We start from the raw sequence: 27,855 nt of genomic DNA on the forward strand, positions 1-27,855 counted from the left end.
GGCGACCCCGGCTACTTGTCTGCACACCCCACTCCAGAGAGTTTGGTGGTACAGGCGGCTACGGCCCCAGCAAAGCAGGCTGTGTACCCTACCATCCCTCGGGATAGGGACGACAAGCGCTTTGACGGTTGGGCGTAGAAAGTGTTTTCATCTGGGTGTATGGCTTTAAAGGCAGCCAACTCTGCTTGTGCCTTGGCAAGATTCACTCACACTCTGTGGAATTGTGTATCTTTGGCGGCTGAACATATTCCTGAAGGGGAGGAACGGGATGGTTTTGTTGCCCTCGTTCAGGATGGGAAGGATGCCATATGTGAATCCGTTCAGTCGGGTCTGGATGTGGCAGACTGTGTCAGCCGGTCCATGTCGGCGAGCACCGTGATGCGCAGGTTTGCGTGGTTGCGGAGGTCGGGGCTTGCCCCTGATGTACAGTCCCGGCTTCTCAACATGCTCTTTGATGGTGACCATCTTTTTGACAGCAAGGCTGACGAGAACCTTGAGAGGTTGCAGACCTCCAAGGCTGCAGCGAAGTCGTTGAGCGCTGCAGTACGTCAACCTCCGCCTTTTCGTCCTAGGGGACAGCAATGGAGGGGAGGTTCCTTTCGATGCTACTCTTACTTTGGTGGATCGAGGGGAGCTGCCAATCAAAAGGGCCAATGTAGGAGTACCAGAGGTGGAAAGCAAGGTACTCGAGGTGCCAAAGCCGCTCGGGCAGTTGCCTTTTTGCCCTCAGGCACTGCCGCAGCCTCTTCAGCTCAGTCATGAGGCCATGTCCCATGGTTCGCCGGTTGGGGGAAGGCTGGCGCAGCATCTTGTAGAATGGCGTGCCATTACTTCAGATGTGTGGGTCCTGCAGATCATAGCCCACGGCTACTGTCTTTCTTTCCGGCAGAGGCCTCACGACAATCCACCGGGGAAACTCTCTTTGAAGAGTCCGGATCCGCTCCTTGCGCAGGAAATCAAATCCCTGCTGTAGAAAGGTGCCATAGAACTGGTGCCTGTAGCGGAGAGGAGCAAGGGATGGTATTCCCCTTATTTTTTTATCCCGAAAAAGGACGGGTGATTGCGACCCATCATAGACTTGCGTGGTTTGAACAAGCTCCTCAGGAAGGACAAGTTCAAGATGGTTACTCTCTCTCAAGTCCTCCAGGCCCTTCAACTTCAGGACTGGTTGGTGTCTCTGGACCTCAAGGATGCTTACTTTTATGTGCCGATTAAGGTTAGCGGTTGTCAACTCACATTTTCAGTTTCGGGTCCTGCCGTTCGGATTGACCTCCGCCCGAGGGTCTTCACCAAGCCAATGGTGGTGGCAGCGTATCTCAGGAAAGTGGGGATTCACGTCTACCCCTACCTGGACGATTGGTTGATCAGGGCGCGCTCTCCCGAGCAAGCACTGAATCATCTGTCAGTCACCTGCCACTCCCTTCACAGGCTGGGCTTCTCCCTCAACTTAAAGAAGTCCCACTTGACACCTACCTAGCGGCTCGAGTACATCGGAGCAGTGCTTGACGCATCCCTGGGGCTGTGTTCGCCTCCCCAGGTGAGGGCTCATCACATTCTGCAGATGGTGAACAAGTTTCAACGTGCTCAGCGTCTACCGGCGTTCGAGTTCTTGAGGTTGCTCGGCCTCATGGCATCCAGCATTCTCCTGGTGCCAGAGGCCAGGCTGTGGATGAGATCTCTGCAGTGGGGTCTCAAGATGCAGTGGTCGCAGGCCTCCGGCAGGATGTCGGATCCTGTTCAGGTGCCGCCCTCGGTCGCCCAGGATCTTCTGTGGTGGGCTGTCGAAGGCAATCTGATGTGGGGTGCACCATTTTGGCTACTGTGGCCAGAGGTGACGATCGTGATGGACGCATCCCTCAAGGGATGGGGAGCTCATGCCAACGAGTTGACAGTCAGCGGTTGTTGTTCTCCGTCGGAGTCCAGACTCCATATCAATATGTTGGAGCTGAGGGCCGTCAGGCTAGCCCTAAGGCTTTTCTGCCATCTCTGCAGGGGAAGAATGTCCTGATTCTGATGGACAATACATTGGCCATGCACTACCTCAACAAAAAGGGGGGGGAGGGTCTCTTCCACTGTGCAGAGAGGAAATGCAGCCCTGATTCTGGGCCATCCAGCAGGAAATTTCGATCTCGGCAGTTCATCTGGCCGGAGACGAAAACCCGGCGGCGGACGCTCTGAGCAGGCAGAGCACGGTCTCTCACAAGTGGGAGCTGGCTCAGGAAGTTCTTGTGGTGATCTTCGCCCTTTTGGGGGACCCCACAAGTGGATCTCTTCGCCACCTGTGTCAACCGGAAGTGCGAAAGATTCTGCTCGCTGGAATTTTTGTCCCAGGAGGATAGCTCAGCGGCAGCGTGCTCGACTTGGAAACAAGACGACACGGAGCAACACAGGTTTGATCCCTGAGTCCGTGCTTAGAAACCTCTGGGTATTAAGCGCGTTATAAATAACCTATCATATATCATATCAAGAGGAGCCTTAGGGGGCGCGTTGTGTAGTGGAGTGGTCCTTCCCACGGCTGTATGCATTTCCTCCAGTGCCTGTCATTCCGCAAGTGTTGCGGAGTTTACGGAGGTTCGGTTCCCAAATGATCCTCATTGCTCCGGCATGGGCCAGGAGAACGTGGTACCCGAACCTTCTAGACATGTCCAGCTGCCCTCCACGCCGTCTTCCCTACTGAGACGATCTGCTCTCACATGAGGGGGGTCGGGTTCTCCATCCAGAGGTCAAGTCTCTCAGCCTTCATGCTTGGTATCTGAAGGGTTGAGGTATAAGAATTGGGACCTCCCTGAAGACGTGATGGAGGTGTTGCTTTCGGCCAGGAGGCCCGCAACAAAGTCCCTGTACCATTGCCGTGCAGGGTACAGAATGTGGATCCTTTTCAGTGTTAAATTTCTGTGGTTCTGTCTTTTTTGCTTTCTTTAGCCCACAAGGGCCTGCAAGTGGGTACCATTTAAGGGTTACCTGGCGGCGCTGTCCATATTTAAACGCTCGTCTGAAGAGTGTTCTTATTTTAAGATTCCTTTGATTTCTCGGTTTCTAAAAGGGCTGACAAATGTGTTCCCACTGTCTCCTTTCCAGGTGCCGGGATGGGATTTGAACCCAATTCTGAAATTCCTAATGGGAGCTCCGTTTGAGCCCTTACATTCTTGTCCATTGAGACTTTTGTCTTTTAAGACTGTATTTTTAGTTGCGGTTACTTCCGCTCGCAGAGTGAGTGAGTTGCAGGCACTATCCGCCAAGCCACCTTTCACGGTGTTCCATAAGGACAGGTTTGTCCTTAGAGTTCGTCTTTCTTTTCTTCCAAAGGTTGTCAGATTTTCATTTGAGCCAGGTGATTCTTCCGGCGTTCTATCCTCCTCCGCATCCTGGTAAGGAAGAGGAGAGGCTCCATAGGTTAGATCCTAGGAGAGCTTTGAGCTTCTATCTTTCACGGATGTCCCGGGTCAGGGTGGACGATAAGCTATTTGTGGGATACGCTGGAAGGTGTTTAGGTCAAGCTGTTTCTAAGCAGACCATGTCCCAATGGATCATCTTGACGATCTCTGAATGCTACCGTCTGGTGGGTAAGGACCCTCCGGTAGGCTTACGGGCTCATTCTACTAGGGGTGTGGATGCATCTACTGCTCTGCTGAGGGGTGTTCCCATTCGTAATATTTGTGAAGCAACCACATGGGCCTCTGTCCATACTATTGTAAAACCCTACTCCCTGGATTCTATCCATGGGCAAGATTTGGCCTTTGGTAAGGCGGTCCTCCATTCTGCAATTTGATTGTGCATTCTAAAATTCTAAATTCTTTTCCCACCTCCATACGTTGGTACTGCTTTGGGAGTCTGTCATAGATGTGGAATACGTCGGAGGACACAATCCCCTCGAAGAACAAGTTATTTTCTTACCTGGTAACGTTCTTTCGATGGGATGTGCCTCCAACGTATTCCACATTGCACCCTCCCAGCCTGCCCCGCTACAGAATTTCTTATGCGATTGCAGCTTACGTTTCCGCAAGGCTTTCGGTAGTCATACTGGCAGAAGATTGGTGCCACACGTTCTGGGAAAAAACTACAACTGAGGCTACGGGTGTCGTGCGCCCTAATTATAACATCCGGTGACGTCGGCGCTCGACGAGGCCCTCGAGGGACAGCGGATCGACGTCATCGATGCAGGACGCAGAAATAATTTCCGAAGCAGCACAGCTTTGGTGATTACTATCATAGATGTGGAATACGTCGGAGGAACATCCCATCCAAAGAACGTTATCGGGTAAGAAAGTAACTTGTTCTTCTCTTTCAGCACTCACAAATCGTAATGTCTTTTTAAACAGTGCACCGTGTAGATCCCTCTGATGGGTTCACTTTTGTCAACACACTCTTTCTTGGGACTTGAGATTTCGTCCCTCCTTATTGGCAACCCTCTGCCGGGTTCATTCTTGCCATTTCACAATTTCTTCTGCATACTTTCTAATGATGCAGGATTCCCTTCCCTTGTGTTCTCAATGGTCGGTCAAATACTTTCGACTGTACAGGGATTTTACAAAACCCCTGTATGACCACTTTGACCTAACTTTGCGGCTCCGTAGGGCCTTCTGGTATCACTAGTTTCTTTCAAACACATGATCAACCTGTCTGTCGAGTGAGCATCCACGTGGTGCTGGACCCTCTGCATCTGGTCTTCCCTTAACAGTTTATAGTTCTTTAAACTTTCCTCAATATGCCACTTTGCGATTTTCATTCAACATAGTTCGGTTTCTTTATCGGTTCCCCTTCGACTCACTGGCTGTGATGAACCGCTTGGCTTTTCACTCTATCTGGAGTCAAGGCTGGTACCACAGTAGCAGGCATCTCCCTCTGTCCTGCTCATCTGCATAGGCACGCTCCGTGTACCGTTGACATCTGTTGCAACACACTTGGGCTATTGTTCGTGGTCTTATATTTCCATCTGCAGAGGCTTTGCGGTCTCGGTTGGAAAGGGCATGGTCGCTTGTCGCCCCTTCGGTTCTTGCTGCCTTTCTCCTCCTCTTGAACTGCTGTGCGTGGATAGCTCTTTCGTCGTGCGATCTGCTTTGCTCGTACTGCGCTCCTGTGCTCCACCCTTTATTCCTGTGGGGAAGGGAAAGGGCTGTCGGGTATGTGTGATTCTGGTCAATTGCCTGACTCTGCCTGACCCTTGTATTGGGACATGTCAGATAAACGGCTCTGGTGTTAGTCCGTTTTCTTTCACGATGTGTGAAAGAGTTTGTGTGGAAAGTGGGGGGGGGCAGTGTTTCTGAATGTCCTAAGAACCTCTGGGTCATCTTCGACTCCACACTCTCCTTTTCTCCTGTCGTCTAAGAAGTCAAACTACCAACTGCACCTCCTCAGAGTTATTCTTCCTTTCCTCTCCTTCCCCCAGAATCTTACTTTCGAAGGGATTGTGTCCTCCGACGTATTCCTCATCTTAGATATCTCCTTCCAGCTCTGCTGGCCTCGGAAAACTTTTTCTCTAGAGGGCGCTGCGCGTCGACGTCCTCCGAGTCGATGTCCCTCGACAGCCGCCGTATCGACGTCGACGTCATCCTGCCTATAAATGCCGCGCGCAGCATCCGTTGCTCAGTTCCGTTTTTCCGCGCTTACTCAGTGCCTCGGAATACCGTTGCTCAGTTGTTGTCAGATTAAACCTATTTACCTCGAGTTATTCGATCCGTACTCGATGGCTTCCTCGTCGGAACCGACAACTCCTCGATCCGGCTTCAAAAAATGCCGAGATTGTGGAAAAAAGATGTCACTGACTGACCCTCACAGACTTTGTCTGTGGTGTTTGGGAGCTGAACACCATTGTTCGGAGTGCAAGGACTGTATGTCCATGACAGCTGAGGCCCTGAAGGAGCGTAGGGGGAAGCTGGAGAAAGGTAAGACTTTTAAAGCTTCGTCGACGAAGTCGAGACATTCGTCTCCTCGTCACCATTCGCGCTCCAGGTCTCGGAGTGGGTCCCATCACTCCTCGAGATCGAAGTACTCGAAGAGGAGACGTCGAAGATCCCCTTCTCCGTCTTCCTCTTCCTCTGTTTCGCCAAAACGAATCCCTTGCCCCACGAAACATAGTTCCCGGGCTGAATGGGAGGAATTCCGCAAAAATACGATGAGCGTCTTCGAGAAAGCGGCCTCGACCCCATCGAAGACTGCCGAGAGCAATGCTCTGGTCGAAAGACCCGAAGGTCAAAAACGCCGCGAGTCGCAGTACCCGGCGAAGGAAACCTCTCGAGCGCGTCTCGAACCCTCGAGTAGGACTATGACCTCCAAACCTTCCTTGAAGGTTCCGTCGACGCCGTCGACGAGGGTTCCGTCGACGCCGAGGTCGGTGTCTTCGACGCCGTTGTCGAAGGGACCTTCGACACACGGGTCTGTCGACTCGACGCCAGCTTCGACACCGGCGTCGACGCCAAGAAAAGGCACGGTCACGACACACCCAGTGACTATCCCCAGGTCCTCGATGACGATGGCTTCGAGATTGTCGAGTAGAACCCCAATTCTGTCGAGGTCATCGAGGCCTCCGCCTTTGTTTTCGACGCCACGCTCGAAGCCTTCGACGTCGGCGTCAACGACATCGACGTTTTCGAGGCCGATAATGACAAGTTCGGCACCCTCTGCCTTGGAAATGGGATTTACACCCTTTATGAGTTCAGAACAATTGAGAACTATGTCCTCAATTTTGGAAGAGGGTGAATTGTCTGAACAGGAAGACACATTTGAGTTGCAAGGACCTGTAACCCCAATTAGAGAGGAATTTTCCCTGAAGAACGCAGGTTAAAGGATCTTCATGATTCCTTACATGAGGCAAGTGGGTTAGACACTTCCCCTGAGGTGGAGTTTGCTAGGCCAGACCCGGGGGAGCATGCTGAAACCCCCTATAGAGCCTTAATGGCCAGGATCACAGAGTTTATGGGGTGGTCTGCACCTTCACAATCTTTCCAACAAGATGACCTCATGGATATTCTTGATAAAGGCCCACAGGAGGATCCTGTGGTGCCTTTCCATAAAGCTCTTCAGAGGAAGATTATGACGAACTGGGAAACCCCAGATGTCGTCCCGGCAGTAAATAAAAAACTGTCTAAGAAATACAGGGTATCCTCTAAAGAGCTGGAGTTTTTGTCAAAACACCCATCCCCAAAAAGTCTGGTGGTACAGGCAGCATCTTCTACCGATGTCAAGACGGCTTATCCTACCGTCCCACAGGACAGGGACGATAAAAAATATGATGCTATGGCAAAGAAAGTTTTTTCGGCATGTAGCATGGCGTTAAAATCTGTGAATGCTACTTGCACCCTTGCTAGATTCAGCCATACACCTTGGGAGTGTGCTTCTACAGTGGCTGACTGCATCCCAGAGGGAGAAGAAAGGGAGGCGTTCCTGAATATCATACAGGACGGTAAAGACGCTATGTGCGAATCCCTCCAGACGGGCATTGATTCGGCTGACAGTATCAGCAGAGCAATGGCAGCAAGTACAACAACCAGGAGATTTGCTTGGTTGAGAAAGTCTGGTTTTGCTCCAGATGTGGAAGCCAGGCTCTTGAACATGCCATTCGATGGCTCTTCTTTGTTTGGGAAAAAGGCGGATTACAGTTTAGAAAAACTGCAAACTTCAAAAGCAGCAGCAAAATCCCTAGGCGCTGCAATCAGTCAGACACCTTTTCGTCCCACAGGAACCTCTGCGAGAGGCAAGTCCTTTCGCTTCTACTCTGCATTCGGAAGAGGTAGAGGACGACCAGCTCAAAGGGGACAAAGAAGAACTACCCGAGGTGGACGGGGTAGATATTCAAAGGCCGCAGCAACAGCAGGTGCCTCTTTACCATTGGCATCTGCATCAGCCGCCCCAAAACCACTCTGAGGACTTCCCTCACAGGACACCTGTAGGAGGCAGGTTGATTAAACATCTGGCGGAATGGCAGGCTATCACGTCAGATGCTTGGGCATTGGAAACAGTTGCCCAAGGTTACTGCCTGCCTCTCCTACGCATACCTCAGAGTCATCCACCGGGGATCAGCTCTCAGAAAGCTCCAGATCCGCTCCTCTTGCAGGAAATTTTGGACCTGCTAGAGAAAGGTGCCATAGAACCGGTACCTGTAGCGGAGAGGAACAAGGGCTGGTACTCCCCTTACTTTCTCATTCCAAAGAAAGACGGAGGACTGAGACCCATCTTGGACTTGCGAGAATTGAACAAATTCCTCAGAAAAGACAAATTCAAGATGGTCACTCTTTCTCAGATCCTCCAGGCCCTTCAGTTCCAGGACTGGTTGGTATCTCTGGACCTTCAGGATGCTTATTTCCATGTGCCTGTCCATCTCAAACACAGGAAATAACTGAGGTTCGCAATTGGCAACTCTCACTATCAATTTCGAGTGCTGCCATTTGGGCTGACCTCCGCCACGAGGGTCTTCACCAAGTTAATGTCGGTAGTGGCGGCAAGTCTAAGGAGGGAAGGGATTCATGTCTACCCCTACCTGGACGATTGGTTGATCAGGGCTGTCTCTTCGGAACAAGCTCAGATCCAACTAAATCATGTGTGCCACTCCCTTCACAGACTGGGCTTCTCCCTCAATTTAAAGAAGTCACAAATGATACCATCGCAGAGACTCTAGTTCATAGGAGCGATCCTGGACACTTCCCTGGGAAAAGCCTCGCCACCAGAGGTGAGGGCTCAAGATATTCTACAGATGGTTGCCAAGTTTCAAAATGCCCAACGTCTCCCAGCCTTCGACTTTTTGAGGTTGCTAGGCCTCGTGGCATCCTGCATTTTCCTAGTGCCAGAGGCTCGCCTGAGAATGAGATCCCTCCAGTAGGCACTGAGGACTCAGTGGTCACAATTCTCAGGAAGAATGACAGATCTTCTTCAGGTTCCCGACAGGGTGGCTCGAGACCTTCAGTGGTGGGCCTGTCAGGAGAACATTCTGAAAGGAGAACATTTTTGGCAACCCTGGCCGGAGATAACAGTAGTCACGGATGCCTCACTCACGGGGTGGGGAGCCCACACCAACGACTTGACCATCAGCGGCCGTTGGTCTCCATCGGAGTCCAGACTACATATCAACCTGTTAGAGCTGAGAGCCATCAGACTTGCGCTGAAGGCGTTCCTGCCAGCTGTACAAGGGAAAAACGTCCTGATAATGACGGACAATACAGTGGCCATGCATTACCTCAACAAAAGAGGAGGCGTAGGATCACTACCCCTGTGCAGAGAGGCGATGCAGCTCTGGCTTTGGGCAATCCAAGAAGGAATCTCTCGATCGGCAGTTCACCTAGCCGGAGAGAAGAACTTGACAGCGGACGCTCTGAGCAGGCAGAGCACAGTCTCCCACGAGTGGGAACTAGCTCAGGAAGTCCTTCAAGAGATCTTCGCCCTTTGGGGAACCCCTCAGGTGGATCTGTTCGCCACCAGCGTCAACAGGAAATGTGATCTGTTCTGCTCAAGGGAATTTCCCCCGAGAGGAGCTCTGGGAGACGCGTTCATAGGACTGGGAGTTTCCGCTTCTGTACGCGTTCCCACCGGTCCCTGTCATTCCTTAAATGATCAGGAGGTTGAGAAGATTCCGGAGAACCATGATCCTAATTGCCCCGGATTGGGCCAGGAGAACGTGGTACCCGGACCTTCTAGACTTGTCCATCTGCCCTCCAATTTGACTTCGACTCAGAGAGAACCTACTCTCACAGAAGGGAGGTCAGGTCCTCCATCCAGACATCAAAACCCTCAACCTTCACGCTTGGCTTCTGAAAGGTTAAGGTACAAGGATTGGGACCTCCCTGATGATGTTATGGAGGTGTTGCTTTCGGCAAGGAGGCCAGCAACAAAGTCTTTATACCGCTGCCGTTGGAACAGATTTTGCAGCTGGTGTAGAGAACAGAATATCGACCCTTTTTCATGTGGTACACCAATGGTTTTGTCCTTCCTTCTATATTTGGCGAATTCAGGCCTTCAAGTTGGCCCCATTAAGGGCTATCTCGCAGCGCTATCCACCTTTAAGCGCACTGCGTAAGATCCATCCTATTTCAAATTACCCTTGGTGATACAGTTTCTAAAGGGGTTAACCAATGTTTATCCCCCAAGACCATTCCAATTCCCCTATGGGATTTAAACTTAGTACTAACTTTCCTGATGGGCACACCTTTCGAACCACTCCATTCTTGTTCGTTAAGATCCCTTACCCTTAAAACTGTTTTATTAATAGCACTTACATCTGCTAGAAGGGTGAGCGAATTACAAGCTCTTTCTTGTAAACCCCCTCACACAATATTTCACAAAGACAAAGTTGTCCTGCAAGTGAAGCCTAATTTCCTCCCAAAGGTGGTTTCTGAATTCCATATCACTCAGAAGATTACCCTACCATCTTTCTATCCTCCTCCTCACCCGGGGAAAGAGGAAGAGAGGTTACACAGGCTAGACCCTAGAAGGGCTTTAAGTTTTTACATCAGTAGACTAGCCAGGATAAGACAGGCAGACCAGCTGTTTGTAGGTTACGCAGGTCACAAACTGGGGTTACCAATAACTAAGCAGACCATTTCCAGATGGATCATTCTAGCCATTCTGGAATGTTATAAACTGGCAGGGAAAGAGCCCCCTCAAAACCTTAGGGCTCATTCGACCAGAGGTATTGCAGCTTCATCGGCCCTCAAAAGAGGCGTGCCGGTTAAAGACATCTGTGCGGCCGCTACATGGTCGTCTGTCCATACCTTTACACCTTTTTTCAATTTGGATTCCTCCTCCAGTCAAGAGACTAGATTTGGAAGGGCTGTACTGCATTCTATTCATCAATAGAAGACAGCGTGAAGTCAGTACTCCCTCCTCCAATAATAGAATACTGCTATGGGAGCCTATCTAAGATGAGGAATACGTCGGAGGACACAATCCCTTCGAAGAACAAGTTACTTCTTACCTTGTAACGTTCTTTCGACGGGATGTTCCTCCGACGTATTCCTCATCAGCCCTCCCATCCATCCCCGCAGTTCTACTTCCCGTGTTGTTGCAGCTTACGCTCCTTCAGGGTGATTAGTCTAGTCCAGAAAGTATTATTGTGGGCTACAAAACGGAACTGAGCAACGGACGCTGCGCGCGGCCTTTATAGGCAGGATGACGTCGATACGGCGGCTGTCGAGGGACATCGACTCGGAGGACGTCGACGCGCAGCGCCCTCTAGAGAAAACATTTTCCGAGGCCAGCAGAGCTGGAAGGAGATATCTAAGATGAGGAATACGTCAGAGGAACATCCCGTCGAAAGAACGTTACAAGGTAAGAAGTAACTTGTTCGTCTCCAGTGCCTTGGTTCACGCAAGGCTGGACTGCTGCAACAGCCTCTTTCTCAAACTCCCTGCCTCTGCTCTGTGCCCTCTGCAACTCACCCAGAACAGAACCGCAAGACTTATCCTTGGCCTCAAGCCCAGGGACCGCATCTCTTTGACGCTGAAATACCTCCACTTGCTCCCCGTGGCTTCAAGGATCAAGTTCAAGACCCTCTGTATTGTCAACAAGGCTTTCTGGAGCCTGGGACCTACCTATATGCAACGTTGCCTACCTGAATACTGTCCTTCCCAAGCCAATCTGCTCATTTATCTCCTCCTGCGTGTGAGCCGGTTCTCCAAGCAGAGATTTGGAGGGAGATCTTTATCCTCTGCAGGGGCCTCCATCTGGAATAGCCTCCCTGCCGCATTCCGTCGTGAGCCTGATCTCCTTAAGTTCTGGAAACTCCTTAAGGCATTCCTCTTCCTTCTCTCTCCCTCTACCCTGCTAACCTTTCTCTCCGCTCTATCCCTCTCTCCCTCCTTTTCCATGCAGCCTGCTGACTGGCCGTCTGGTGTACCTCAGAGTCCCACAGGTCCCTGGCACCCTCGCCAGTCCCCTCACACTTGCCTCCGGGTCTTGCACTTGCCTCATCATTACTGCCCTTGGTCAATTACCCTTGAGAATGGCATCTCTCAGCACTTACCCCAGCTTCTGACTGACTGGGCGAAATTGGACCCCCCTGCACTTGCTCTCCCGTCTCCTGCAACTGTCAGCGCACTTGCACGATCTGAATGTATCATGCCGTGAAGATAGCCTATCTGTTTTTCCCTTGTCTCCCCTCCTTGCACGGTGGCGGCTCAATGCGCTTGGAGAAACCGCAGAATCATTGTCGGACCCATTTGCTGTTATCTACACTGTTAATTGTATTATATGCATTTGTTCCATGCACCCACACTGCCCATGCAGACTTTATCGTTCAGAAATTCAAGGGCTCTGAATGACTGTTGTTTTTTCCCCTTGTTCCGTCTCTCCTCGAGCGCTTTGAAACTCTTGCTTTGAGTATAGGCGCTTTACAAATAAACACAGCACCATACTATACCATACCATACCATAGTATCCGAGCCTTACTTCTGCATCCTTATAGCACTTACTCTGTAACCTCAAAGAAAATAGAAGGTACTACCTATTACAATTAGTCTGCAAATGTGGAAAATACCACTGTTAAGGGTATTCTAACCAGTGAGTGTAAATTAACTATACATTAAAAAAAACAGTATGGTCTCGCACCACTACTTCACAGCACTCCCTCCAAATATAAAGCAGTTAATATCAGGAGTATACCTTAGTTGGTTAGTGAGTGTTGTAAAGCAGTGAGGTTTTATTACTAGTGTGAGAGATTATGGGCCTCATTACAACTTTGCCGGCACTGTTGTTTCCGGACCGGCAAAGTACAATCGTGACGGAGCTGCTGTGCCACACAGGTCTGACCCTGCCGGGCACAGCGGCCTCAGTAGGCAGACTTTCACGGAAGCACTGTGCTTCCGTGTTTCCCACTCCCATATGGACTCTATGGGAATGGGGAACAACCTTTTACCGCTGCCTGACTTCCCGGACCGCCAGGGTTGTAATGCCCCGGTGTTTCCGGCAAGCCAGGTGCCGGTAAAATGTACAAGTCTGGCTGCAACCTGCCGGTTTTACCAGCATGGTTGCCGCTAGACTTGTAATGAGACCCAATATGTTCATGTATAGTAACCTTAACAGTGGTATTTCCCACGTTTGCAGTCTTAACTTTTAAAACTTTTTATAGGTGGCAACCTTTGTATGTGTGTATTATACACACACTCCTTACAACAATTAAATGGTTAAGGGGATACATGCCTTCTGGTGCCGTATACCCACCCTAAAAGGAACTGTATGTCTTGCACTAGTGCTATTTGTCATAAAACAATACCTTGCATTACACGCTTCTGTAAAAAATATGCATGCCAATAGATTTGTAACAGCCCTAGAAGGCTGAATGGGAACTTGTTCCATCTTGACACTTAAGAAAAAAATCACTGGGCCTCATTCTAAGTTTGCCGGTCTGGAAACGGTGCCGGTAAGTTTACTGGCACTGTTGTTTCCGGACCGGCAAACTACGTGTTTGCCTGCCAGACCCGCTGTGCCCAACAGGTCTGACCCTTCCGGGCACAGCAGTCAGGGCAAGCAAAGTCATCACGGAAGCACCAGCACCGTTACGAACGGTGTCAGTGCTTCCGTGTCCCCATTCCCATAGAGTCCTCTCGGACTCTATGGGGATTAATGAAATTACTGGTGCCTGACTTCCCGGACGCCGGGTTTGGAATAGCCCGGTAACACCAGGAAGTCAGGCGCCAGTAATTTAATATGTGTCTGGCGGTAACCTGCCGGTAACCGGAGGCCGGAGCCAGTGTCAAGTGGAACGGGGTTCCTGTGTCGAGGATCACACGTCGGATAGTTCACGATTCAAAGTTGGCAAGAGTACTTTAGATATTGTCAAATGTTCGGAAGCAAAGGTTATAAGAAGGAGGGAAAAATAAGGGCAAGCCTTATAAGCGAGGAATAGGGATTTCACCCAAGATTCCTCAAGCAGGACACACTACCTTTTCAAAGAAGAAGCTGGTGCCACGGCAGTTGTTCCTGGTAGTTTCATGTAGACCCACGATTCCTGGCTTCAGCACGAAGCAGGACGATGAAGGGGGTCTACACCACACATGGATGAGGCCGGCAGCAGCAACGATGAATAAAAGGTGTGCTCCTTAAAAAACAGGAGAGGCTCTTCAGGTGGCTATCCGGACCACTACAGCAGTGTGCAGTGGTTTCGACCATAAAGGGGGCCTCTGGCTGAAGAAGATGAGCTGGTTATCCCCATCAGGCTCAAGGGAAGAAGACTCCGGCTGGTAAATAGCTCAGGACTGCAGCAGGGCTTCACCGGGACGGGATAGTTGCAGCAGTCGACCTTTCCTCCGCTTCTCCTCGGTACCTTGTAGTTCCAGTGGTGACTCTCTGACTTCCAGCCCAAGAGACCTGCCTTTTATGCGAAAATCCCCCATTCACAAAGCCTGGCTGTCAATCACCCAGCAGGGGGGTTGTCCAGCCCCGACAACCACCTCAGCCAATCATGAAATAGTGCGACTTGGGTTTCCTAGGGTACCCTGTGCAGGGGGTGACTACACCCCTCCCTCACATTCAGCCCACCTAGACATCCAGGTGCCTTGAGGAGGGCTTTGTAGCAGAAGCCCACCAAAAGACAGTGAACAAAGAAGGCAAACCTACTTTGCCACGCAAAGTAAAACACAATAAGGGGTTTAACAAAAAGAAATGGAGAATAAACCGCACCGGAGCCAAAAGAAAAAGCATTTGGTCAAGCGGGTTTAAGTTTGAGGCTAACGCAATAGCCTACAATATTACCACGATTAAATAAGATAACAGTGGTAGAAAATTAGGGTAGATACCACTGCCACCAGCCATGTCTAAATGTTAAAAAGAGCGAAACAATGCTCTAGGAGGTACAGATTTAAAAAGGGCGTAACCCTTTCCAGCACTCCATGTAAGATGGGGTGTACTGGATCTGTGGTTAGTTTGACTAAGTAAAGTTAATGGTATCTTTACCCTTTTCTGGGGGACAGTAGTCAGCCTCAGAAATGGAGTCGTGGGAAGTCTGAATGACAACCCTGTGTCACTGCACGGAAGGTGCTGTGTGACACACAAAAGAAGGGGGCTACTGAAGTGGTGTACTCCAGAGTCCACAATCACCAAAAACAGGTAAAAACACATAGCAAAAATACAAGTAAGAGTGGGGGAAAAGCTCACACTCTTACCAAGTGGAAAGAAATAACTCCAGAGATCCAGCAAAGCTGCTGAGGGACTCACTAGGTAAGGGAAATTAGCCATGAAATGAAAATTCTCCCTAACAGTCAAGAAGTCCAAAGTAAAAGTCTTGTCTGTGTCCAAAACCTATGCTTGCCCTCATCTATTTCTTTATAATTTGTAGGGATGTCCGCATCAAAAGGAAAAGTGATCAAATAAAGTTTCTGAGCCTCTTCCAGCTCTTGCTCTGTAAAGGGTTTCCCTTCCCCAAAGTTCAAGATAGTTCGCATTGTAAAGAGGTTCTCTTCCCCAAGCTTTCAAGTCTTTCAGCTGTTTCAAAACACAGTTCTTGGTAATACTTTCCAGTTCTTCTGGTTTGGTTATCTTTCCTCAAATTCACAAATTGCAGTTAATAAATTTCAGTTTACACCAACTGTCCTTTATATTCAATCAGAAGCGTCTTTGCTAGTATTTGAAGTAGCTCTTTGATCGGTGGGTGTCCTCGGTCTGTGCGCGGTTGTCAGACCACACGGTCCACCCATTACAGGTCACGCAACCTAGACACTTGTCTTGCCTCTTCCTTGTAGGGACGTTGCCACGGTTTCAGCTCCACAGTGGTACTTGGTTCAATCTCATTTCACATCCTCGTGATGCTTTACCACTATTCACTTCTTGTACTTTCATGTATTCTTGTGGCTCTTGCCAATGCTTGTGTTCTCCAGTTAGAGTTCCTTCACAGCGTAATATCCCACAAAGCTGCTTTTATTGAGATTGATTTTCAACAGTATGTGTTTTTCATTCGGATTAGTATTCACAAGCGCTTGCTTTATTGCTTTCATTAAAAATCGGTATTCAAAAGTGTTTACTTTCTTGCTTTTATTCAAAGCGATATTCAATAAGTTTTACTTTCCTTTGGTTCGGCATTCATTAAAGTTCCACAGGTGTAACATGCACCTGCCACTCTGGTGTCCCCCCTTCCTAGGTTGACTCACTGGTAGGTGCTTACGGTGCTCCCGCGAGGTCTGCAGCCGCCACAAGTACTCTCTCGTGCAGCTCCTCGCTCAGTCTCCACAGTTGAGCTTCGCCTGGTCACGCCGGTTTCCTTTCTGCCGTTAGTCCAAGCCTCCAGCTTCTCGGTCTCGTTTCACGCTGCATACACTCTTTATCGTTCTAGGGCTCTCGTGTACTCAGTCTGCCACGCTGCCTTCCGGAGAGGTCAGCGATCCTCCAGCAGTCCGTATACCTGCTTCCACAGCTGACTGCTGCACTGCCCCCACCGCTGCCTCCACTTTCACCGTTCTTACTGCTTTTAAACTTCCTGCCTGGCTGATTGGTCCAAAAAGGACTAGACTGCTCATTGCTGACTTGGAAGTTCTGCATTGCTCTTGCTCGCTTCCTCCTCATCCCAGTACATAACTGGTGTGTTTGTGTATCAATAAAGAGAGGATGTACTTCTCTAATTGGTCTCTTCCTCATCCCAGTGCCTAACTGGTATAATTTACGGAAAGTAGGGAAGGGATTGACAATAGCTTATAAAGGCTAGGGGGGCTTTGGACTCATGGTGAAAGGGAAATGGGGGATACCTTGTCTCAACCAAGGGTGCCTCATTTCCACTCCCCAAGTCTCCACAATCCTGGTAGTCCTCGCTCGCATATCCAACACCAGGGTCTGGATCCAATCGCAATTGCCTTTCCTTGGCCACTTGAAAGGAGGATATATCTGGGAAAGGAGTGAGGACGCCCTCAAATTCTTCACAGTATGGGTTGACGGTCGTCGCACTGTAGCTAAGGTGAAAGTCATTGTGCGTCATTACAAGTTAGGCGGTAGCCTTGCCGGTAAAACCGGCAAGCTGCCGCCAAGCATGCGATTTCTTTTTTTTTTTTTTTAAATTTCGGCACCCGTGAATGAGCAATTACCGGGTCATTACGGCCCGCCGGACCGGTAATTGCCCATTCGTGCGCACCGTGCCCCCATAGAGCTCAATGGGAATGTGGAGGTTGGATGCACTGGCACCATTCGGAATGGTGCCGGTGCATCCGACATGCTCTGGCGGGAAGGCACCCGCTAGCAGAACTCGTAGTTTGCTGGTCCGGGAACAACGGTACCGTAAAGCTTACTGGTACTGTTGTTACCGGACCGGAAAACTTATGAGGCTCATTGACTTTGTGAAAATGTTATTGTAATAAGCTTTTATTTGTTTGATGTATTTGTAGGACATTTTCCAACAATGTTTTTGGCCATGGACCACACCCGAAATTGGCTAGTTTGCAAACCTGTCGAATGGATTAGTTTCGTTTTTTTAAATCTTAAGTATTGGTTTTCCAAAATAAGGGGCATTCATTGAACAGCCACACAACGAAAACCCCTGGATGGATTTGCTCCAAATTCTAAAAATGTAGGCACAACATTGTGCAGATGTGCCTTTTGATTGTTTGGTATAAATTAGTCCAGTGGTTTTGAACAAATTTTGCGGCACGCATTGTGCACCCAGCACCAAAATCGTATATATCTTCCATGGTGCATTGCAACTAGCAAGACGTTTCAGAAGTGTAAGCTGCCATTGCTTTCCTCAATGTGCGCCGTTCTCGTGAGAATAACGTACAACGTTCTGGAAATATTACAGGGGTGGGTGGAGGCGATGTTTACCTGAAGGGGATGTTGTGAGGCTGAAACAGTTGGAATTGCAATGTTTTAAGGTTTTTTGTGGTTTGATTTGTTTTTATTCTGTTTTTTTCTATTTGCGAGAATGGTGATCTTGTGAGACAGCTTATTGAAGTGAGTCACTTGAATTAGACCACGTTGCACAACATCTTTTGAACTTGCAGCAAACTGACATGGTAACTTATTTTTAAAAAACTATTTTTTCAAAATGTAGTCTAAAATACCAAATATCACACACATTCTCATAGTAGTTCTTCATTATCGCAACATGGCCCCTGGCCATTTCAATAGACTAGTGACCAGTAATGGCGTGAGGCGGGTGGGGGGGGGCTATGGGGATCCCATGGTATGTACTTTCAAACAGGGTTATTCAACTCCAGACATCTAGGGTTGGAAACATGTTGGTTTTTCAGGGATACCCCTCATTGATATTCATGGGCTAAATTTGCATACCATGATTATAAATGTATGCACATTTTTCTCAAGAATATTAATGAGTGATATCCTGAAAAAAAAGTCAGGATTCCAGCCGGCGAAGCCTGGAGTTGGACAACCCTGCAAACATACTGATATTTTGAATTATGACCTCTGTGAGGATATGAAAAGAAGAAACTAAATTGAAGTATCGTTAAAATGGATGGTTTAACACAACAAAACCCTTGAAATTTGGCAAGTGTTGGAAGTTACGCCAACTTAACTCTAAACCTCCCCCCTTATGCGCAGCCCAGTGACATCACTAATAGCATCAATTATGACTTCATTGATGACGACATTGGAAACTAGACCTCATAAAAAGATATATCGAGGTCGTCCCTTAAAGCAGAAAGTGGATTGGGACTAAAGTAAGAAATATCTATATACCAAAAAGTATCCACTCTGCTAGACTATAACTGAGTTATTTTGCAAAAATATGTTTACACAACGTTAATAGTGTGACCTAGAACAAGGAAATCACAAATATTATTTAGCCACGGTATTTATACTCAGAAAACATTCCTTATTTTCACAAAGTGATTTATTGTTGTGTTCTCAAATGAATAAGATTAATAAATACAAGGAATAGGAAATGCAGTTTAGAATGAGAGTAAAATAATAGAAAATAGAACTGCAAGTACGAAAAAGATCTAACAGAGAGACAAAGAAGATAAAGGCAAGCAATAACTAAACCATCGCTTGTGGAAAATGCAAACACATGTATAGTACCTTAAGAGAATGTATCAGCAGTCCAAATTTCAATATACAGGTACTACTGTTTTGCTAAGTGAGTGGGTGCAGGTCTGCCTTGGAGAGACAGAGCAAACGCACAGAGGCCAAAATAGCCTCAGGCCAAATACCCTCAGTTAGAGGGAAACTCTAAGCGGCCCACATTTCAATATACAGGTGCCACTGTTTTACTAAATAAGAGAATGCAGGTCTCCCGACGTGTTGGTGTTTTGATGGGCGAAAGAAACTCTTGAGCGAAAGCACACAGAGAATATAATGTACGTGCAAGAACAATGTTTCAATGTTGGTTTAGCTTCGGACTTCAAATTAACTTCCGAAATAGAGTTTCCAGTCAATGTGAAAAGTTCAAACATCCATGTCACGTTTCAGATCTGCCCCCTGCTGGGCATGTACAGTTGTAGTGGAGCCTTCCTCAGGGCGAAGAAATGAAGAAAAAATGGGGAGATACAAACTTGACCCTGTGTGAAGGCAGACAAAGAGAGGAGGGGTATCATAAAACAAATTTGAATTTAAGGAATGTTTTCATCTTTTGTGGCATAAGTCTGAGTCCAGAGAATGTTATTAGCTTAAGAGTTTTTTTGCAACAATAAATAATTTGAGAGCCCCTAGTGGGAACATAGACCTTACCCTGATTCTGGGCTTGGACTAGATCAAGAAAAAGAACCACTTGGGCTGGGATTGTGGTCTTACACAGACGGTGAGGACCTAACTCGGAACACGAGGAACCCCAGGGCGCAGCCACCCGTAATAATAATGCCAGTAGTTCTGTAGCGAGAAAAGAACAGAACAAAAACCAATTGGTCTGTCTTTCCGACAACTCATAATTGCTATAGTTCATATGTTAAGAAAATTAGAATGTTATTAACATACCACTTGTGGGTGACATTCGTATCTGAATTACTTATGCTCCCGTTCAGGGCGTAGGGTTCAATGGTTGTTATGAAAGTGCACAACCTAAAGTAGCCCAAAATAAAATGGGAGAAAGGAAACAGAGTCAGTGGTAATTGCTCGGTGAGTAAAAGAATGGCGTTGTTTTTCTTATGTGTAGAAAAAGCCTCACAGGCGAGGGCTGAATTCAGATTTCTGGCAATAAGGTTACCAGAATACGGGACCCAGCGGTCCATTTGTTACCTTGACGGGAGTTCCTTTTTCTTCCCGTGGAGCTGCCTTTGCTGTGGCTGCGGGTGCACGCTGTGCAGACTATCTCTGCTGGCTGGATGCTGAGTCATGACTGACGAGCCGGCATAGCTTCCGTGACTATGGCGGGTGTGGCTCGTGGTGCCGGAGCTTGATTGGATGAATCTGTAGGTGTGATGTGATAGGCCCGCTGAGGCTGTCTGTCAGACACTGCTAGCGAGATGTGTTCCTCCAACAGTAACCGTATGGAGGAGGCGCAGTGTAATAGGCGCGCTGGTGCTGTCTATCACACAATGCTATGGGGGTGTATTCTTCCAGCATTGAAACGCGAAAGGGCAGCCGAGAATTAGTCCTTGTGGGCTGTCAATCAATCACTGCTGTGGGGGTGTGTACCCCAACAGCATTCGACCGCGAGCATTAACTGCATTGAAGCCATATTGAAACTTCAACGCGGGTGCAGATGTCTGAGGCTCCTCAGGGGGGCATAATCTGCGGCCACATGATTACGAATCGTGGGATAATGCGAGAGAGATACTCGACGGACCCGTCATTCAATCGTAATGAAGGGTGACATGTGTTGAAAGATGTTTTGATCGTCCGGTAACATAAGTGATTATGCCGGGCAAAAATGCCAAATAATTTAAAATAGTCCATGGTGTGCTTACAGTGGCGAATCAGAAGGACATAAGAGGCCACTCAAGACATGCTTCTGTCCTTGCTTATCAAGTTTGAAAAAGATATGCTCATACGTCGAGCTACAAGTTGAATTAAATTAAGGGGGCATTTTCTTCATTGAGGCCATTCTCGTGGCTAGAGAGTCTGTGGATCCACCTTGCTTCTTTTTGCTGCAAACTACGTGGTATATTGGCAGAGCCCTTGACTATATCCAAGATCCACCACTTGATGTCATTCGGGGTATGGTGTTTTTCTAGAAAGTGGTTTACCAGGGGGGCAGATGTGTTTTTACATCTGATGCGTGAATGGTGCTCTGAGATTCTAGTGTTCACTGATCTGCTTGTCTGGCCTACATACCTCAGGCCGCAAGGGCATTCGATGCAATAGACAACTTGTTTTGTCTTGCAGTTTGTCATAAAGTTAAGATGCCAAGTCTTAGCTCCAATGTTGAAGTTTTTGATTTTCGACACTGGAAACTAGAGCACACTGATGACCTCATAGATCACAGCACTTTGGTGATCAAGGGAAAATACTCATCGGAGTAAAATATGATTTTGCTTATATCGAGACATATGACAAACCTATTGTGTAGGTGTATGTGCAGTGCATGCCAACAGAAAGGCCCGGGGTGGGGCAAGCTGCACTGCCCCACCGTTGATCCATTCATTGTCTGCCTCACTCAGCGCACCTGACAAATCCACTGCACCTTTACAAACGAAGGCCCAGCCCGTTGTGGCGAAGCCGTGCATAAAAAAGGGTGGCGTCTGTTAAAAGCCGCAGGCTGTTGGAGCAAGCAGCCGGCAGTGGAAAAATGGAGAAGCAGAGAAGCAGTAAGCTTTGATTCAAGTTAGCTGTGAACCGGCTGTAGGAAAACTCATTGGATTGAATTGGACTGGACGATGGCAATTTAGTGCTTTTGCCGCTGTTGCATGACTGGGGCAGTCTGTGTATTTATCTCAGTTATGTTTTCCCGATAAATGTTGGGGGCGCTGTGGTAGTTGGAAAACATTTGGAGGCTGGGAGGCTGGTGAGAGCCAGTGAGTGCTTTCGCAGACGCCTGTACTGACTTGTACTGATTTACATCATACACAAGCACTATTGTGCGAATTCCGCATCCCCTACTGAGTGCAAATCTCCTGTGAGTGTTCCTCCAGCGTTTTCCCAGTTTATTTGGATCCCCCGGTTTGGCGCTGGCTGGAAGGGTCATGTGCTGTTAATTTGCCACAATCCTCTTTAACGTAGAGTTGTGGGCCCCCAGTTGGTTATTTATAACACACTTAATACCCAGAGGTTTCTAAGCGCGGAGTCGGGGATTGAACTTGTGTTGCTCTGTGTTGTCTTGCTTCCAAGGCAAGCACGTTGCCGCTGAGGGGGGAGGATCTGTCTTGAAACCCTGTAGTTTGAAACAAATTGCTTGTTTTCTACACTGCTCTATCCTTTTGTGCGGACTTGAACAACGCGCTGTACACTGAGTAGTGTACCTTTCAACATCTTGTGGATGCTCTCCCTTGTATTGGAGTACCAATTTTGAGCTTCATAGTGTGATTCCAGCACCTACAGTCCTTTCTGAGGACCCTGAAGACTCTGGGGCTGGGTTGTAACAATCGGTATCTGATTTGTTATTGACTGAGTGGCAGCTGGTGTCCTTAGAGTAGTTCCAGTCCCAGTCCCAGTCTCAGTTCTTATACAATAAACGGTGGAGAACTTTGAGCAAACACAAATTGAATATGAACCTATCATAGACGCAGGCGAGGATGGGGAGACAGACTCTGGCTGCCCCTCATGCAGTCGAGCATGCCTTACGTGAAGGGACTTGTGGTGGCAACAGAAGGGGACCATTGACTGTACCAATTCATAATCTAATATCTCAGACTCTGAGATTTTAAAATTGTGGGACTTTGCATATTAAGTCAAATATCTATTTTGTTACTAGTTATTCATTTTCTTTTTATTCAACTGTTTTACAACTGGAGAAATATTTTAGATTATTGGATTAATTAGAACAAGCTTGTGGTTGACTGTGAAACAGGATTCTTATGTATGCTTTAAACATTTATTAATTTCAAGGATCACAGGGTTTTTATATTTTTATTTTTATTATTTAATTTTGTATTTAATCTAATATTGAAACTTGGGCCTCTTTATCACTGTGGTTAAAAAAAAAAAGGGCTCTCCTATTGGGTCCCCATGTCCAAACGTAAGGCAAAAAAATCTCCCCCATATCCCCAACCTGAGAAGAGGCCCACTGTCTCGGCCTCCCATATTGAGGAGGTCAATGCTATGATTAACGAAATAGCCTCCTTACTATATGACATCGAGCCAGTGGTCCCATCTCAAGTAAGATCACTGCTGAGAGAAAGAATTTCTCTAAGCAAGTGGGAGCATGGGTGACCGCAAGCGAGCTAACACTGTGCTATTATTGAGGACGGGCAACTCATACAAGCAACGGTAACCTTGGAGCCCTCTAAGCCTGGTGATCAACTTCGAGGTCTAATCCGAAGGCGCTAGTATCCCTCAAGGTTTATGCAGAAATTGGCCCATGAGAGCTTGAGTAGTTTAAACACTCCTCTACCTGCACTTGTGGCTGTGGGCAAGATACTCCCAGGATACGAGGTCCCTAATACCCCGGCTCAGATGGAAGGGAAAAGGTGTAATATTCTGGTAGAGCTGACTGCCCCTTCACGGGGCGATGAGGGTAAAGCTGACAGCGCGATTGCTGTTGAGGCCTTTCAATGTGTAGACTTTGTGACCTTCTCACCTACCATAGTCGCAAATGTCCCTACTTCCAATCGGTATAATTCTCATGTTGATGTGGACATTCCCTCTGCTGAGTCTCAGAAAGCCACTATGAGGATTCTTATGGGACCACTATAGGGGAACCAGACTATGTCCGAACCTGGACATTCCCAAGGCTGAGTGCTCAAACTGTAATCGTCTGTAATTGCCTGGAATCCACAATCATGTAACTACAGGCGGACTGCAGGGCTCTGTCCCTTGAGCTTGAGAATTTGAAGAGTGTTGTGAAGACCTTGGCGGAGGCGCAGAGGCTGATGGAAGAAACTTGGAAGGTCACGTCTAATGTAAAATTGGCAAAAGCCCAAGCACCTGCCCAAATTCCTGCCCCAGTGACTGTTGTAGCATTGGGGGGCTGCTTGACTAATATAGTGCAGGCAATCAAAGACCACAAATCCGATCTCCCCCGAAAAGACTTCCTAATTTTCTGCCTGCTATTATCAACAAACCCTTTGAGCCGAGGCACACTAAGCTGAGAGCAAATGGGCATTCTTTCTTTTTGCATAATGTGCCCAGGGTGAAGTCTGGCTACTTTGAATGCGGGGATAGTCTTAAAAACAAGGTGATCTACTGTAGCAGGGCTGCTATACTATTATTAGAGAAGAGGTCCTCGCCTGTGAGCACAAGGCGGGCGGCCTAGACAGACTACATAGAAGTGCGACTCGCTTCGGGCACCGTGTGGGAGGGCCTTTTAGCAATTGAGCAGAGAACCCTTCCGCCCATGGGATTGGAAATGGAAACCATCTCCCTGGTTTGTCCTAAAATTGAAGAACTGATTGACATGGGAATGCAAGAAGGGTTGCAGGTAACTCTACCCAAGGTCCTACTGTGCTATCTCCATTGACCACCTGGGCCACAAGATTCATGCACCCTGCCTCCCACGATAGAAGAGTGGAGAACCAACCCGGCATCGAATCCGATGGAAGTAACCCAAGTCTAGAGAAATGCCACTGCCCATGGTGTGGATAAATAATTTTTGGAGGTGATTTAGATTGATGGAACTGGGACCCCACCTCGGCCTCATCATCCCCACCGCCTACGATGTGTCGGGTATCCTTTCACCAAAGGAGGGGACGACTATTCCGATTGTGGAGGTGCAAGTACTATCCTTGAATGTAGCAGGGCTAAACCGCCGTATGGAAGATGAGGCATGGGTGTTTTTATTTCCGGAACCTCCACATTGTCTGGGTTCCAGGAGACATGGGCATCGATGGCCTCAAGTATCCAGGGCTACACAACATTCTCCATACTGGCAACAAATGGCAGGGGCGGTAGGCGAAGTGGGGCACTACTTTTTTGGATCTGTTCATCAATCTATTGGAATATAAAGGTCATTGTAACCGCCCCAAGGAAATTGCTGGAACTTCATATTTTGGGATTAGATGGAATAAACTTTGTATTAATCAATCTGTATAACTAGGAGGCGGATTCTGGGGGGACCACTCTATTTACCCATGTACAAGTCTCCATAGAGAAATGGAGATCTACATTTGGGGAATCCCTGAAAATCCTTGTAGCGGTAATTTTAACTTGCAGTACGACCTGATGGAGACATGGCCGGCTTGTCAGAAGATGATAGACTATGGGGAATCAGGGAGTTAGTGGCCTCCCCACCTAAGAGAAAATATAAAAACTCTGAAAAAGTCACTGCCATAGTGCTGTCAAGTAACATGAGGGCCTGCAACGGCAGATTCCCAGGGGACTCCCTAGCAAAGAACACCTACCAGTCCGTAAACCGCTCTATTATTGATTTTAGTGTTACTATTGGACATGAGTGATCACACCCTGCTAATTCGATCAGGGGCGGCAATACTGCTGGGGGTTCCGTGGAAAAAAAGGCAGACATGTCTGCTTTTGGTCTGACCATTAGTGGGCAGGCAAGGCGCACAATAAAGTGGGCAAAGATTGATTTGGAGGTGGCCTTGCTATTGATGTCCAACTCCATCCTCCCATTTCTCAAGAACTCTTTTGCTGTCCAGGATGCAAGAGATGAAGACATTATTGACATTCATGTTCCTCTAATGAGCAAGTTGGGAGACTCTTTTTCAAAACCCTCAAAGACCCTCCATCTATCCGTAAAAACGTGTGGTATGACGGCAACTGCCGCATGGCAAAGGCCATTCTCATAAGGCATGCCAGACTGGTGATCACATAAGGGATAGGACCTTTGCATGAAGCACGGAAGAACTATGCCCGGGTTATAAAATCTGAAGTCTGAATATACCAGGAAGGCCTATGGGAATTATTGCTTAATGCATTACAAAATGGTTTTGGGAACTGGTAGCCAAGGGACGCCTCATGGAGCAGAATTTAATCCAGGGAGCTGTTCCCGAGGAGACTCGAACAGCCCATTGTGAGGGCCTTCATGAAGAGGGCAAAGATGACGGGATGACTGATCGGAATATCTTTACCTTCGAGAAAGATTATTTGCACTTGGTCCTTGGGAAGCCTTAGTTGGCATTGGAGATCCAAAAAAAAGTGAAGGCGCCGGGCCTGGATATGACCCCAGTTGAATTCTTTGCAAATGAACCACTAATCTGGATACTGTACTTGCCAGACTTTTTAATGCAGTTTTGTTGTTGGGCAGTGCCCCCTCATTTGGACCCAGACTGTTCTTGTCCCCAACTTCAAGTGGGGGGGATAGAAACCATCCGGCAAATTGAAGGCCGATCTCTCTGCTTGATGCTGGGGGAAAGGTTTTTGCAAAGGCTGTATTGGGCCATTGGGACGCCTGAGTCGGGGAGGCTGGAGTCCTGAACCATTTGCAGGCGGGGTTTCAAAAGGGTATCCGTACGGTGGACCAGTGCCTGAGGCTTTGCCTGATAGAAGTACATCACCCTGAGAAAAAAGCCCATCTATGCTGTATTCATAGACTTAAAGACGACTTTTGACACTGTCCCGAGTGCAATGCTCTGGTTGATTTTGACAGAACTGGGTATCCGCAAACACGTACTAAATGCCATTGGGATACTACACCTGGGCAATGGTGCAAGGATTTGCTGCTGGACAGATGGGGCACGGTCTAGAAGAGTGAATACCGAGATGCGTTTTTGTCTATTCTTAAATTGAGTAATAACTGAACTCTTAAACTCCTACGGATGCACCCTCACTGGCACGAGAGGATCCCTGTCCTGATATTTGCAGACAACGCAGTCCTATTGTCATTGACACTTGTAGGACTGCGTTGCCAGCTGGACATCTTTGCAGGCTTCTGCAGGGAAAATGGCCTTACAACCAACATTCAAAAGACTGAGGCCATGGTCCTCAAAGCAAATGGGGTAAAAAACTGTTGGAATCAACATAGCACTGGGTGAAGTACGAATTGAGCAGGTCAAAACACATGACTACCTGGGTTTAAGAATTAATGAAGACTGTATCTCGGGGGAGAATTCGGTGGAAGCGGGGCTGATGCTAACCAGGTACAGTGGTGTTTTAGCCAACTTCGCTGGCGTGCATGGAGTTTCGGGCTGTGTGTGTGGCCCTAGAGACTTACAAGGCCCAGGCACGACAAGCAGCAGTCTATGATTCTGAGTTGTGGGGGTGGCGGAACTCCTCCCAGTTGTCGGCAATCGAAAATAGATTCTTGAAAACCTACTGGGCCTACCCTCCCTGCCCCAAATTTCCAGATTTCCCTTGAGTTGGATCTGCAGCCCATTGAAAGTGTGCAGGGCAAAGCCTGTTTTTTACTGGTTAAGGCTATGGAATAGTGGGAACCTGAAATACCGGGGGCAGGGGGGCTGTAGAGGATGTAATGGCACAGGAAGGTGCAATGAGCGTGCCATGGCTATCATTTAAAAAAAAAAAAAGGAATTCCAAGTCTTTGGCCTTTCTGATTACTGGGCCGATCCAGCTACTATTAATGTCAACTCAGAGTAGTGTACGCAGAAATTGGAAGGAGACTGCAGATGTCATCCCAATTTTGTAGATATTGGTCCATGAAGCAACATCAGGGCTATGAAGACTACCTGGACCTAATGTACCCAAAGATTATGAGATCTCTCTTTTTTAAGGCATGCCTGGTATATTGCCTTCAGCCGCTCTGAGGTCCATGTGGAATACTAATGTTAGTCCGCTCTGCCCTATCTGTTTGGACACTAGGGAAGACATGGTCTACTTCCTACTTTTGTGCCCTATCTATGTTGATTTGAGGAAATGATCATTAAAACCCCTCTTCGTACAGTGCTCAGTCAACACCACCTATAACATTCTGTCTAGAAGCTAAGCTAAAGATTGCCTTGATACTTTTACTACAGGGTGGTTTTTGATTGGTGCCTGGCGAAGGAGATCCAAATG

General features: G+C 48.0%; 1 protein-coding gene across 2 annotated transcripts in view; it reads left to right on the forward strand.

The window, feature by feature from the left end:
* The window catches only part of WDFY2 (WD repeat and FYVE domain containing 2), a 1,061,998-nt gene that overhangs the window by 256,030 nt on the left and 778,113 nt on the right, over positions 1–27,855 (forward strand). The window lies entirely within an intron of this gene.

This window comes from Ambystoma mexicanum, chromosome 7q (assembly GCF_040938575.1).
Source record: "Ambystoma mexicanum isolate Mex_15411 chromosome 7q, UKY_AmexF1_1, whole genome shotgun sequence".
NCBI lineage: Eukaryota > Metazoa > Chordata > Amphibia > Caudata > Ambystomatidae > Ambystoma > Ambystoma mexicanum.